Source organism: Heliangelus exortis, chromosome 1 (genome assembly GCF_036169615.1).
Source record: "Heliangelus exortis chromosome 1, bHelExo1.hap1, whole genome shotgun sequence".
Classification (NCBI taxonomy): domain Eukaryota; kingdom Metazoa; phylum Chordata; class Aves; order Apodiformes; family Trochilidae; genus Heliangelus; species Heliangelus exortis.
This window is the reverse complement of record NC_092422.1, coordinates 148,455,014-148,469,584: the sequence shown is the minus strand read 5'-3', so window position 1 is coordinate 148,469,584 and position 14,571 is coordinate 148,455,014. Positions and strand designations below refer to the sequence as shown.

General features: G+C 44.9%; 1 protein-coding gene across 1 annotated transcript in view; it reads right to left on the bottom strand.

Annotated features, from left to right (window-relative positions):
* Positions 1–12,494, bottom strand: part of GSG1 (germ cell associated 1) — a 98,411-nt gene extending 85,917 nt beyond the window's left edge. The window contains exons 1-2 of the mRNA XM_071732889.1: positions 12,056–12,494; positions 8,983–9,265 (exon numbers count right to left, since the gene is read on the bottom strand). The gene's annotated coding sequence lies outside the window, so the exon portion shown is untranslated. The remainder of the gene's footprint in view (positions 1–8,982; positions 9,266–12,055) is intronic.
* Positions 12,495–14,571: the final 2,077 nt, after the last annotated feature.

Genomic DNA, 14,571 nt, shown 5'->3' with positions numbered 1-14,571 from the left:
ATTTAGATATCTATATTTTGCTGATGGGAGGCAAGGATGAGATTTAAGAGGTTAAACCCCTTTGCCTAAAGTTGAACAGGAAGTTTGTGATAGAAGTGGTCAAATCTACAGCTCCTGTCCTCCATCCAATGTCTAATGATATGAATATGTCCAGAATAGTATCTCCAGGTGTTCAGCTGAAGAAGCCAGCAGATAAAGCTCAGCTGCTGAGACCCAGCATAATCATACAGGTGGAATAACTACAGACAGCACAACAGCTCCACAGCCACCAGGGTTTCAGTAAATACATTCTCTTCCTGACAGTACCAGATAAATAAATGAAAAAAATAAGCCCGAAACCTAGCACCTTTCATCCATAGTAGCATATTACAAAGAGGAAAGAGGAAGGCATTTACCAGTGAGAAGGGATATCTCTACACTGATCCACCCTAGTGTAGTTATTAGGTGGACTACACTGCACTGTTGTAAGGCAGCAACAATGACCTTCTCCTGTATTTAAGGGCCAGAACTTGAAGGGACATGCTAGGAAAAATTTCTATTGGGTAGATCTATCTGGTGTCCTTTCTCACTGTCTCTGCCTGAACAGCCTTTGGGATAGGAACTGTGGAGAGGAGGCAAGCGGAGACTGAAGTGTGCAATATAACATCTGGAGAAAAAAAGTGCATATGCTCTCAGGTACAGGTGCCAGGATCAGCAATAGGTGACTAGGTTACAAATCCGAGCTCCAAGTGAGCAGTCTCAGCACCTCTGAATCCCAAAGGGTAGAAGGCACATAGGCATTAGCACCTGCACAACAGTACCCTTTCTTTTCTCTGGGAAAGGCGTGAGTGGTAAGTGCCAATCACAGCCAGAAGCTGTCAAAACTGTTACAGAAAGCAGACCAGGCAGAGACTGATGGCCACAGATAACATCTTCCCATCATGCTCTTCAGTTTTGTGTTCCAAGGCTTTCCTCCTAAGTGCTACTGGCTGACCTCCAGCCCCTCTTTCAAGTGCCACAAATTCACTCAACCTTACCACCAGCATGGCATTAATAAACCATAACAACAAAACTCATGTGGAATCTTGTCTATCCTGATTGCATGTTGTGCCTCCGTCACCTATCATGGATTTCTCCTGTAACATCTCAGGTCACACAAACGCTACACAGCTACATCTGTGTGTGCACAAGGCTCTGGCCTTCATTTACCTTTTATCACTACTGTCATTAAGGGGATCATCACATTACCTGTCACATTACCAAGGAGGTAGATTTCTTTCTCTGATCAGGCATCAGAAGAACATGGTGGCCATTTGAAGAGTTCAGCTGTGGATTTTGATCCAACCATTTCTTTTTTTATTTCTTCTTCTTGCAATATTTGCATGTAGAGTAAGAGACAATATGCATGGGTTTCTGCAGGGATCAACTGCAACTGTGCAAAGCTGCCAGAAGGTGATCTTGGAGGAGCACTTTCAATAGCCCTTGGAGGCATGGCAGGGACACAGGGACACTCACAACAAGACAGAGTGCTACACTTAAGACAAGCAGCCTTCACAGATGTGGCAGGACTGAATATCCTGCAACACAAAAATCCTGTCTGCCCCACAGCTCACCTCAGATCTCTGCATTTAGGTATAGGTGTCACATACTCCAGGGCACAATTCAGGGAGTTCATACGTTGGAGTTCAAGATGCAGGATGGGGAGAAGAAGCAGCTGGAAAAGGTCTGAGGAGAGTGTGAATACAGCTTCTCTGTGAACAGCTTCAAGAGATGGAGTCTCTCCTGGCCCAACATCAAGGCTATCCCACCTGGCTGGCTTTAAGTCAACATAGCACTGGGATTCTTATCTGCCTAGTACCAGATTATCCCCTTCCATTCTCCCCTTCCCCTGCAGAAGTTATAGAAGTGTAGGGCACATCTCAGTATCTGATGGCTGTAAATAGCATACAGGCTTCTCTGAGTACAGAACTGGTTATCTAAGTCCATCTCACCCTACAGATGCCCCCAGTACTAGAGACCATATCAAGAGTGGGAGTCAGTGTACAGCCTTGCATGCAGCTTTCCCTAGGGGAAAAAAAAGTTTTCATCATCTCCTCTCTGCTAGAATAGCTGCACCTAGCCCATAATCATCTCTCCCAGTACCAGTTAATAACTGGGCAGAGAGCTCAGTGCCTTCTTCCTCCTGCAAGGACACCCCACCTGCATCTGTGCATCTAGATAAAGTGCCAACAAATTATGGAAGCAAAGCAGAAAATCATTCCTATAGCCCCATTTGACAGATAATTTATAGCATCTGCTTCTGAATTCAAACAAGAGTGATGCTGCAGACTTTCTAACCTGATGGGTTTGCTGCACAGTCATCACCATATTCTGGATATTTGGGAAGCTTCTGTGAAAGGGAAATGCATTAATGGACTTAAGGCCAGCATTAACAGACACTTGTCCAGATCGCAATAGAGATCATTGCTTGTTTAGTTGCCTGCAGCCTCAGAAGAGGGGTCAAGAACTGAAATAAAGTGACAGAGATGATATTCCTGCTCTTACCCAGCAGTGCTGAAAGTATCAGTGGTCAGGTGTAGAAGGTAAAATAGTCTCTATGGTCTCACATTAGCACCCATAGTAGAAGTGATACGAATGTGCCAAGGGAAAGTGACCCAAACGTGGTTTGCCTGTGTCATATTCTCAAGTTGAGAAATCATCTTGGTGTACCTGACGTGCACGGCCTGGTACCAGTGCACCAGGCCACCCTGTTTTCTAAGTCACAAAAGTTTTGTCAAACCTTCGTGGTGTGGGCTCAGGTTCAACTTTCCCCTTGCCTATACCAGGATGGCTGAAGCACAGACAAGCATCTCTCCTTTGCACTATACATCTCTGCATCTTGCTCTTTCTCCTGTGTACTCCTTCCTCAACTATATCCTAGCTGCCAATTCCCAGTGAAACCTGAGTTTCTCACTCAATTCATACTAGCAAAAGGTAGGTAACAAGATGCTAGTCCCTTTCAAAGCAGGATAATAACCTCCAGGGTATCCACCTGGTCAAACCTTGAATCTGTTTTAGAAGATAGACAAGAGGAGAATCAACCCAAGCTGCCATGGTAAATGCATTTTCAGAGTCTGACACCTCTGCTCTAACTTGGATACCTTTAAGGGTAGCATGACTTGTACTTTGGAGGTCCATATGTGGCCACTGTACTTAAAGAAGATGTCTCCTTTCCTCAGTAAATAATTGGATTTACCTCCCTGCTGCACAAGGATAGTATAAGACCTGCAACATAGGCTGAAGGATGTTGTGATAAGTTGGGATTCACACCATATTGTGCACTGTGTAAGTCACTTGGGCAGAGCAGCCCAGTGCTGGCTCTCCTGTGGTCAGTGCCTCCTGCCAGGGAAGGAGCAGAGAAACAACGGCAAGCCCTGCCACGCTGCAAGGCACTCCTCATGGTGCTCCTGCTGCCACTGGCCTTCCCTCCAAGAGCCCATCTGCTCCTCTTCCCCTCCCTGTCAGCTTATGCAAAGCAGCTCATTAGTACTATTAACAGCCAAGCAGCATCTTTGATTGTTCATAAATGATTCCTTTGTCGCAGTCCCTCATTCCTGTTGAGCCTCATTAGTGCTGCTAAGAAGCAGGGGAGCTGTTGGGATATTTATAGGAAGGGTGGGGTGTTCTTCACACTTTACTGCTCTCTAATATCGCTTCTCCATTCACCACCTCTCCCCTCACCCCAACCCAGAGAGTATCCTCTTAATAGGGGGGGTTATACTGAGAAAGGAAAAGACTAGACTGATGGATAATGAGAACGGGAAGCTGGGTATATCCAGAGGCTCGGCCCTTGGTGAGGAGTGTACAGGCCTGTGTAGGATTGGGTACCTGTCAGAGGGGCTGAGCGTGTGCCCCTGTGCGTTCACACATCAGCTGGGGTATCTGTATCAGCTCACAAATGAATGCAAAGAGATCATCACATGCACACATCCATCTTGGAGATGTGCCTGAACTACAAGCACAGCACATGCGGTACCTGTGCCAGCAGCTGGGTGTGAATGTGTCTCCATGCAGGACTCCCACCTCCCTGGGTGTTAAACCAGTGGAGAGCTCTACCATGTTCCCAAGAGCTCCACAGGGACCAATTGACCTGGTTACTTACAAGAATATTCTTTCAGGCAGCACTTTATTATGGAGGCATCTAGACAGAGACTGATCATTCATTCTAATACAGAGGAGAATAATCATTCTGACCGCAGGAGATACTCGACTTCTCTGGGAGGAGAAGAGATAGTGTGGGAAGGAGAAGACTAAAGAAAAACCACAGGACAAGTAGAGGAGGAGTAGAGAGGAACAAAATCTTAAATCAGTTACCTAGTACAGACACCTTTATGACTTCATAAATGGAATATGCTTAGTGTCAGCAATCTTTGCCTTACAGCATCACGAGGATACCTCTCCCTAGTTGAAGCCACAGGCCCTGATCATGCCAGCAGTCAAATAGGGTGACATTTTAATACCACTTTTCATCTCAAGATTGCATCTTCCTTCCAAAGGGTCCCAAGGAGTTTTATAACCTTTCCAGACACATAATTCATGTCTCATGGCACTGAAATACAGCCTGTTCCTGAGAAGGATGAGCCAGTTCCACCACTGTGTGGAAGTTTTGGACAAAAAACAGTGACAGCTTCTGTATCCTTCTGAAACCATGGGGTATACATGTGCATGTGTGTGAGGGGGCGGGGTTGCAAGCCAGCAGAATGCAATTTCAGAGGATGGAAGCTGGCCAGGACCTGTAGCCAAGTCTTCCTCTAATATGTAGGTTTGCAGTGGGAGCTGTAAGAAACCTCACTGGTGACTCAGAGTGTAACAATCCTCCCTCTGCCACCCTGGTGGATCATACCTCTATAGGTGGTCAGACCTCTTTACAGCTAGGGACTGATCTTAAAAGAGGCTGCAAGCCAAGGTCCTGACATGTCTACTTATTCTAGATCAATCACCAAAAATCAGGGTGTTGATCCAAGTATCTTGGACAAAATCCAGGTCTGCAAAAGAGCATCACACACTTTTAAGTCCCACTTCTGGGGCGACCAAGCCCCACTACTTTTTTTTCCCCTTCAGAATGGTTCCTTGCTGGGAACAGAGATGGGTCCATTCCCATCCTGCCTCTCCCATGCTCTCCCTGGATGTCTGCTCCTTTCCCACAGCTGGCATAAAGACCTTTGCTGAAAAGGATATCCTGCTGGAGACAGTGTATTTACCAGCTGGGTAATGCCCAGAGCTGTCCTTCACCTTCACTGTGGCCAGTGAAATGCTGCGTGTGCTGCCCCCAGTGAAGTGCCTTCCTCGCTCCCCACTGAGGATGGTGCTGGCTGACAGACATGAGGCAGCATTGGCCTTCACTCTCTGGGAAGTGCTGCTCAGCTTTGTCCTGTAGACCTCGCAGAGAACCAACATCCTCGACACAGTATGAGTGAGAACCATGTGAGACTTGAGTAGAGCCTTTATCCTCAAAATCTATCAGGAACTGATCCCGCCCTTCCTCTGCCAGTAGATTGCTGCTGCAGCAGTGCAAAGCTTTTGGGCAATGCCTGCCCTTCTATACAAACACAGACCTCTCTCTCTGGCTCCCTAAGTAGCAAGACCAAAGCTTTCCCTGCGGTCTGTGGCTGCAGGCCATCATGCATACATTTTAATTGTTTGTATATCTCCTCTGCTTTCCTCATTGCCGCATCTCTCTGCTTTCAGTTAATTTTGTTGGCTGCTCTGGTTATGAAGAATCATGGTGTCTAGGCACCAGGAGTAATACTTAGCGTGATATTGCCATTTTCACATCCCAGGGCTGTGCAAACATTAACTAACACTAACTCTAATTAGCTGCGACTCACTGGAAAGGAGGTAAGCTTGATATTAGCCCCATTTTTTAGCTGATGACACTAAGACTCAGAAAGCCCCAATTACTCATCTCCACTGTGGAGCTGAGTTCAGCAAAAGGACCAGGGTGAAAATGGGCAAATATGTTTTCTAGACTGTTTCACTATCCTGAGGGATAATCTGGCCTCCCACACAATGAGCATTTGCCCCAGCCATATCTTAGTAGCTGAGCAAGAGATGCCTAAGTCCTGCTATGCCATGGTCCCCCCAGAAGCACCTGCGCTATGCCCAACCAGCTGAGAATCCTCCCCCTGGATAGTGGTGCCCTTGCCCTCTCCTGTCACCCCCAGAACATTCGACTGAGACAAACAATAACATCACAACCCAAGGAGGTTTCCTGGAGTCACAGCAATAGTGGGGCACAGGCTGCACCATTTCTCTCATTTTCCCGTCTGAAAGATGTGTCATGAAATGCCAGAAGTCTTCACTGACTCTGCTAGAAGCTATATTATGACTGGAAAATGATGCTCTGAAGTCCTTCCATGGTCCTGCTAGCAATTGCTGGAGAATGTATGTTGTATCTAAATGGCACAATTCTTTCTTTAAACAGAGCATGGCCCTCATGCAGGGAGATTTCTGTTTAAGATATTATAAACCACTGCTATATTATTCTGTCCCCCTAAACTGCCTGTGCTTTCTTTGCACTCTTTCTTGGATGTTCCTTTCCAGTAAAATCCAAAGCTATCTATCTATTCAGTGTTTCACACTCAGGAAAAGAGCCAGGGAAGTCCTTCCTCCTCCCTTCATTCTTGCTTCTTTGCCTCACAGCAGACCTTTCAGCAAGACCATCAGAAATACTGACTGGTGGATGCTCTGCAAGATTGGTTTAGAAGAGGTTCTCCACTAGACAACTGCTAACTCAGGCAGTCAGCTCAAGCCATTTCAGTCAGCCTTCAGCTTCACTTCTCTGGGGGTCATCAGGCTCTTCTACCTGCTCTGCTGAGGTGGCTTCCTCAGCTACCCAAAGGTGTCTGCGTTTCCTTTGAAGATGCACCTACTGGGGTCTCCTTCACTGCATTGCTTTTCCTTTAGGAAGCCTGAGCTTTGAGCTGAGCTATCCCCACATTTGTAAAACAAGGAGTCAGTGACTCTCTCTTGTGCACACCCTGTAAAAATTTCTCTGGTTAGTGTTGCATTTACAAGGACAGAAAATGTTGGGTAAAAATCACAAGTAAAATGATTGGTGAATATAGGTTTGTCCAATACCAGCAATGGGTAGGAAGATGGGTAAAGGTAGTTTTGGTAGTTTTTGGTAGATGGGTAAAAGTAGTTTGGGTAAAGCTGATGGTTACTGAGTAAAACAGGATGCCACCATACAGTCCTATCTGTATCATTTTGCCACCATAGAAGCCAAGCTGAGGCACACTCAGCTCTGGTGAATGGTGGGTAGTTCTGCTCCCTGCTCCCTAGAAGGGCAGAGAAGACATGGGGAAAAGCAACTAAAATGACCAGGGGGATGAAGCAATCACCTTGGTAGGAGAGACCAAAAAGTCTCAGGTCTTAGCTTTGAAGAGGAGGATGTTACAAAGCTTTACAGGGCCACCAAGACAGTGGATAAAGAAGAAGAAGGACTTCAATTCACTAAATGTCATGGTGTTGTTGGCATACATAGGGAAGGCACTGCTGAGAGCAGCCAGACGTGGGTGCTCTTCCAAAATACCATCTCCCCCTGCCTTATATTTCAGGTCACATCTGTATCATGCAAAGGGTTGTGCTTTCACTGTGTCCAACCTGTATGGAGACATATCACACAAATGAAAACCTGTGGTCATCCAGTCCCAGCAAGCACCAACCACCCCCAGCCTCCCACCCAGTCCCCAGCTTGGAAGCAGAACAGGCAGGATCCAGGTACTCTCTAAGCACTGACTCCTTTATAGTTACAAAGCTCCTCCAGTATTATCTACAGCTGCTGCCTCACACAGCAGGATTTGTGCTTGAAGTCAGAAGGGCTGTGGCTGAGCAGAAGAAATAAAGACATTTTGCATTCAGATGGCAAGTATGTGCCTCCACTTTTTGAGAGAAAACAGGATGAGGGAAAAAGGGCATAGGGATTTCAGACGTTCATGTTACTCAAGCAGCTTGAGGTGCTTAGAGACTGAGGGGAAGATAAAATTGCGGTCACTTCCAGTCTCCCTGGAAAGATGAGCACTGGGTCCAGACAGTAACAAGGAACCATCTTCCCTCATCTGGGATGAAGGCTTTGCTTTTCCTTATTGCACCAGTCCAACCCTCATTTCCTCACTAGATGTATTTAATAGAGTAATGCTCAGTCTGACAGCTGTCTTGTAGCTCACACATGAGTAAAAGGCATCATTCACAGTGGAATTAAGAGAAGGAGGAACATATATAATCTGTGGAGTTTCTCCTCCCCTATTCATTGCCTGTCCTTTTAACAAGCCCTGCACACCTTTTCCTCAGGACTACAGCCATGCATCAGGGCTTGTTCATTCAACATAGTATGAATAGTCTTTGGTGACAGAAGACATCATATGTGTGAACAGGTGGTAGAGAAAGAGAGAAGCAGAGGAGGAGAGAAAATTTTCCTTCCTTCAGTTACACTTTGTAGAGAGGAAAGTAACATCAAATTGAGGAGCTTCAAGAATTAATTTAACCACAGGCTTTGGAGCACACACCCACCCTCACAGGGCTGCGTGTGAATATTCCCTGTTCCTCAGATCATCACCTTTTAGGGTTTATCACTTTGACTCCTTTGCTAGGAACCAGAATGCTCTGCTGTTGCACAAAACTCAAGTAGTGCAGCAGAGTTAAATGAGAGAACTTATGAGGAGAAGTGACTCTAAACCACTTAGAGGTCACTCTAAACCATTGATTTCATTCACATGCACCATGTTCTCAGGCAGCAATAGGTGTGTGCCTTTGTGCTGGAGCTAGGACCCCTTGCAAAGATAGGAGGACAAAGGACTCACATCTCTAAAGTTCTCCCTTAGGCAAGGCAACCACGGGCTCTCTTTGGATCTGCCCTTTTTTTACTTTAAGGGTTCACAGTGGTTGTGATCTTTAGTCTGCCCACCTGGTTTCTCCTCTATTAGGAAACATTGCTGTATTACTCATTCTTTTTCATCTCCTTACCTGGATGTCTATAATGGCTCCAGGCTTTTCCTTTATCTTGCCTCTTAATGGCTTCAATCTGTCTTTTGATTTCTTCCGAATCTTGGTGTTTTGAGAAGCTGCGAGATGTGCTGTGATCTTGATAATCTTCTAGTTCAGGTGTCAACAGCTGTCATTCCTGTCCTTCTGTGTAATGTCTGTGTCCATCCATTCCACTAGCAATGTTACTGTTCGATCTCTACGATCAATGTCTCTGGCTCAGCCATAGTCCCAGCCCACACACCTTCACTATGCCTGGAAGATCCTATCATAGAGGACAGACATTTTAAATGCAGGGCATATTTAGTTCAAGAAAAGCTATTTCATTCATAGGTGATTCTTGTGTCTGATTGTAAAGTAACCTGGTACAGAGTTTATCAGCAGGATTTTAGTCATATCTGTGGCTGTGTAGAAAACCTGTCCCTTGACTGACCACTGTCAAATCTGGACTATAGGCCTTGGTAATTAGGAACAGGGTTGTGGGGGGAGAATACACTTTTAGGCAAATAAAAAAATCTGACAGATTGATTTTTAAATTTTTTTTTTTTAATTATGTTTGTTTGAAGGTGGTTGCCTGGTTTGAAAGCTAGGCTGGGCCCTCACTAGAGGAGGGAGGTAGCTTGCTAGTGAGGCTGGGAAATGTTTCTGGTGAGTTCACTTTGCCAGTGCTGCACCATTTCTGCCATTTGTCATTCAGTTTCCCCTGGCTCAAGCAGAGCCATGTTCCCCAGACTGATGGCCCACTTTTTGTATCCATTGGCTTCTCTTTACAGATAAATTCAGGATCCTGCTGTGAGGCACTGAGTGAGATGCAGATTTACTGGTGTACTTAAGTGCCTCCTCATTTCTGAGGATCCCAGTATGACCCCTGTCAGGCACCTACATGCTGTTGTAAATCATGTCCCAAGGACTGTGAGATTTAGCCTGCAGACACAAGAAGCTGAGAGAAGGATTGAGATCATCACAACTTCCTTCTAGCCCTAGACCCTATCCAAAAGCTGGAGCTGCCCTCCAAGGTCTCCCTTGACACAGCAAGTGCAGAGGTGAGATACACATACTTTAGGAAAGATGGTTTTATTTCTCCTCCCCTTAGAGTAGCTGTCTAAAATATTAGGACATCTGGGCCAAATTTACTGGTGTTGGATTTAAGTCCTAAAGCTTTAAGTAGAGTCTGCACCACCTCAGTTGGAAGTGCCATGTGCTGCATGAAGTCCTTCTCCCGAAACACAGAGCCCACTGTGCTCAGACCCCAGGATATCCTAAAAACAGGAGACAGGTCTGGAGTGAAACCTGTGGTGATTGTGTGAAACAGCTTTCTAAGGAACTGTGCTATCAGATAGGATGTTGTAATTTACCATTAGCAGAAGAGATTGCTTATATTGTAGGAAAGAAAAAAGTCAGAATTCGCCACTGTGCTTCAAAATGGCATATAATGTTGTGGGGTCTGTGTTGTTTTTCTATTCTTTTCCTTCAGTGCTTCACAGCTATAGACACAGGTAAGGTTACAGCATGTTTAAGACAGTGAGGTGGGATAAGTCAGATCACTGACCCTGCTTTGAACAAGGTCTAAATGACCTGAGTTTCCTCCAACCTGAATTTATGGTTTTGTCCCCAAAATACGGTGACGGTTTTCATGTTCTGTAAGAACCAGTCTCTGAATACTGGTTCTGAATTTATCACATGTAGGAAGTATTATGTAGGAAATAAATGTCTTTCTTCTTTGTAGTAGTAGTAATCCCCAAGAAATCTTGAAAAGATCCTACTTAAAATACCTATTAGCCAGGAAGACACATAGTGGAACACACATGAATAAAAGATCCTGATTTACAAGGAAAAATAAATGAAAAGCAGCAGGACTAAGGAACATAAGGTGTTTTTTTTTTAAGACAGTTGAGAAATACTTAACTCCCTTGTGATCACTAGAATATCAGAAGGTGGCTGGAATAGCTCAAATGTAACACAGCTATTTTGGAGGCAGTGAGCCTTTGCCACTCCACCAGCCACTGTCTCCATTCACCGTCACTGAGAGAAAATCTCTGGAAGGGTAACATTAGCAAATAGAGGATATGCATGAAAAAGCAGAGGTAATTACATTTAAAGATATGCTCTCCTGAGAAGTATTGTAATACTGATCTTATTCTGATCATCCCAACCTCTATCAATGTATGAGGAGCTCTGGGTGACTTTTCTACTCTGTACGGGAACAAATCAGACCATTCATAGCAATGAGATTGCTTCCTGACCATTACAGGCAACCACACAAGAGATGCTCCATTTGGGGGCTACAGGATGCTTCCAAGAAACTGCTGGAAACTTAAGACCCACAGTTTGTCACCATCTTATAATGTGGTACTGGAAGAGGTAAGACAGAGAATAAGTGCTGTCAGTGTTGCAGACATCTGCATTAAAAGGGGAAATGTTAAATAAAATTCCCATATGATCCTAGGAAGCAGCATCTCTGCTGCCTCAGAAAAGGTCTAAAAAAGCTTCAGACAATAAGCAGGAAAATTAAAAGACTCAGTAAGGTTTTGAATATGTGAACAAGACACATCTAAGGTATCTGAATCTCTACCACCACTCTGCAATCTGCAGAGCCATGACTGTCTTCAGCAGTTTAGGGAAATGTGGAAAAGATGAAATATTCAGAAGACAGAAGGCAGTAAAGTCTTTTTAAGTCCTGATAATTACAGAAATACTGAACTATAAGCCTGACACAAGATAAATATAATGGAAACAAACAGAGATTGAGTTTCCTTCCAAACCCATTCGATAAGCCGGTGCAATGGATAGTTAAGTACTCATATTTCAAAGTTATTTCCTCTTTTCAGAAATCCACCTACTTAGTTCCATATACACTTACCAAGCTTCTAACATAATGTACTGCTGAGTGGGGTCCAAACACTTCTGTGGTGAAGGGAGTGTTAGAAACCAGAGATAAACTGAGCACTGGAGCCAGTCTGGATACCTTGCCAAAGACCCAGACAGCTAGACATGTTTTAAACACTTTAAAATAAGCATTTTGCATGAAGATGCAGCTGCTGCCAGTCATCCCCACCTTGGTTACCGAACACAAGTTGTCCAGTTGCAGAGAGATGTTATTTTTGTGATACCCACAGCTCTGGAGTCCTCACAAATTCATCCCAAAAGTGTGTTGTCACTGCATCCCTGCAACATTGACCAGCACTGCACAGGCTGCCAGGGGCCTGGGCACTGTGAGACAAAGATATCCTGGACACTGGAAAGGGAAAAAACTCTTCTTGCAACAAGAGAACTGTAGGCTCCTTAGTATCCACACAGAACAGAGCAGCTCCACATTTGCACTTCTTTTGGAGGGCACAATAATTCACCTGAAAATAAAAGCTGAGCACACCTGAGATTTTGGGAAGAATCAGATTTTTCAAAAGTCTATGTAGCCTGCTATGCTAACTGGGCTCTCACTCAGCCTGAAGTTACAGTTTAAATATGGGTGTTGGATCTAGGGCAGGAGAAGAGAATTATATGTTTGTCTCCATCTGGTTTCTTCCATCTTTGTACAGCATGCAGTATTGCAGGACCCTAATCTGGATTGTTAGACTTTACTCCCCGGGCCTTTGACCATTACCATTCTGGTCAAAGTTCCAAACAACATAGCAAGAGCCAAATGATACTGCAAAGAAAAGATTAGATAAGCAGTATGGTAATAACCTCACTTGGAATTTGGCAGAGGAACTAGAATTAACCTCTGTAGCACTGGAAAAAGCATGAGGGTCTCTGTTCATGTATTTTCCAGAACTGCAGTGGCCCAAGCATAGATCCACTACATACCCACTACAGGGTGGCTACCCACCTTATTTTCCTTGAAAGCTCAACATCCATGTGTTGATCAGGGCAGATCTGCCTCCATTACATACACAAAAAACAAAAGTACAGTTCAGTACCAGGGACACTGGAAGTTTCAAAATATTTGAGAACAGAGATGTGTACAGGGAGAAATGCTGAGGAACAGAAATTGAGCAAAATATTTGCAGAGTTTAAATGGTTGGTTTTGAGAGGTGGAGTGGAAAGGATGAGAAAGTATTTCCATTTGGGGATTTGTTGTCATCTCAAGGTAAGTGTAGTGTATGCCAAGGCTGGGATAGCTAGTGCTTTGCTGCAGCTCCCATGTGTTTAATGACCAGCTGCAGAGAAAAATCAATGGTACAACAACGGGATTCTTCACTGCCTGTGGATTTTGTGAGATCAAGAAAAGGAAAATTTAAAAAGCCAAAAGAGATTGGGCATCAAAGCTGAACAGGGACAGACTTTCACTGACATGAAGTATCTCTTTCAGATTTGTGCAGCAGCCCATTGCACTGTTTGGAAGTACAGCTGGGCAAGGATAGGGAACTCCATTCTGGACAGGACTTCAATATTTGCAATTATGTTGTGGTGTATCTGTGTCCCAGGTTGGAACAAACCTCAATTTTCACAGGAGAGTATGTCTTCCTAGCTTTGGGCAGGTCAACCAATGGGCTGTCAGTAGATGAAGAAGCCCTGTCTTTGTGCAAGTGAAAGGTGATTTGCCACTCAGGTGGGATGAGGAAGAGATGGGGCATTTCCCAGAGTAGCCAGGGACTGGAGACCAAGCCTGACATGGCAGGCAGCCTCCATCATGGTGCCCATCAAGTTCTAAACTGCCCCGTGATCCTCCAAACTGGAAGATCCTGAAAGCCAAAATATCAATCTTTGAATTCCTCCAGCTATCTCAAAATGGGAGGCTCTCACCAGATGTTATCAACACCCTACTAGTCCCTCTAAGCACAAAGCAGGACATACTGTGCTGTGTAGCAAGGAGCTCTTGAGTGGAGAAGCCTCATAACCCAGCCCATTTGAATTCACCAAGGACTGCTGAGATGTGAGGAGTCCATTCCATTTCTAGGGAAAGCCAAGTGTTCTCTCTCACACAGAAAGTTGGTTCAATCCTGTTTGAAACAGCTCAAGCAACTGAATGTCCCTGCTTGTCCATTTATGTGACCCATTTCTAACTGTGCCTGTGGGATTCAGACAGCACTATAAACTGCATTAAAATTTAAAGGCCTCCATACCCTCAGCCTCTCCATGGCCATGAGCACTCTATAAAATCCTAAATAGATTAAATTAGATAGACAGTATGAGAAACAAGTTAATTGGTGGTGTCACCAGCCCGGTCCATCTCCTTGCTTAATTAACCAATAAGGCACCACAAGCCACAGAGATGTCCCTTGTAATAGTTGTAAGAGATAGGGAAAAGTTGCCTTGAAGGGTTACCATGGAGCACACACAAGTGCTAACACAGCCAGTCTCCTTCTTGATGTTGCATTTGCCTCCTACTGCCATGGGTAGCAGGCAAGATCAGGAATTAAATGCCCCTTCTCCTGTTTGGGGCCGAGTACTACCCAGGCAAGAAGGAGTCTTTCAACACAACACCAGGTGGGGCTGGAAGTGCTGTCCCCTTGCAGCCAAAGGGAGCATCTCACCTGCCTGCCAGCAGCAAATGCCCCACCATGCACTTGCCTGGCATGATGCACTTCATTTGGGCCACTGAAAGTCTTCATCTCTCCCTCCTAATAGCTT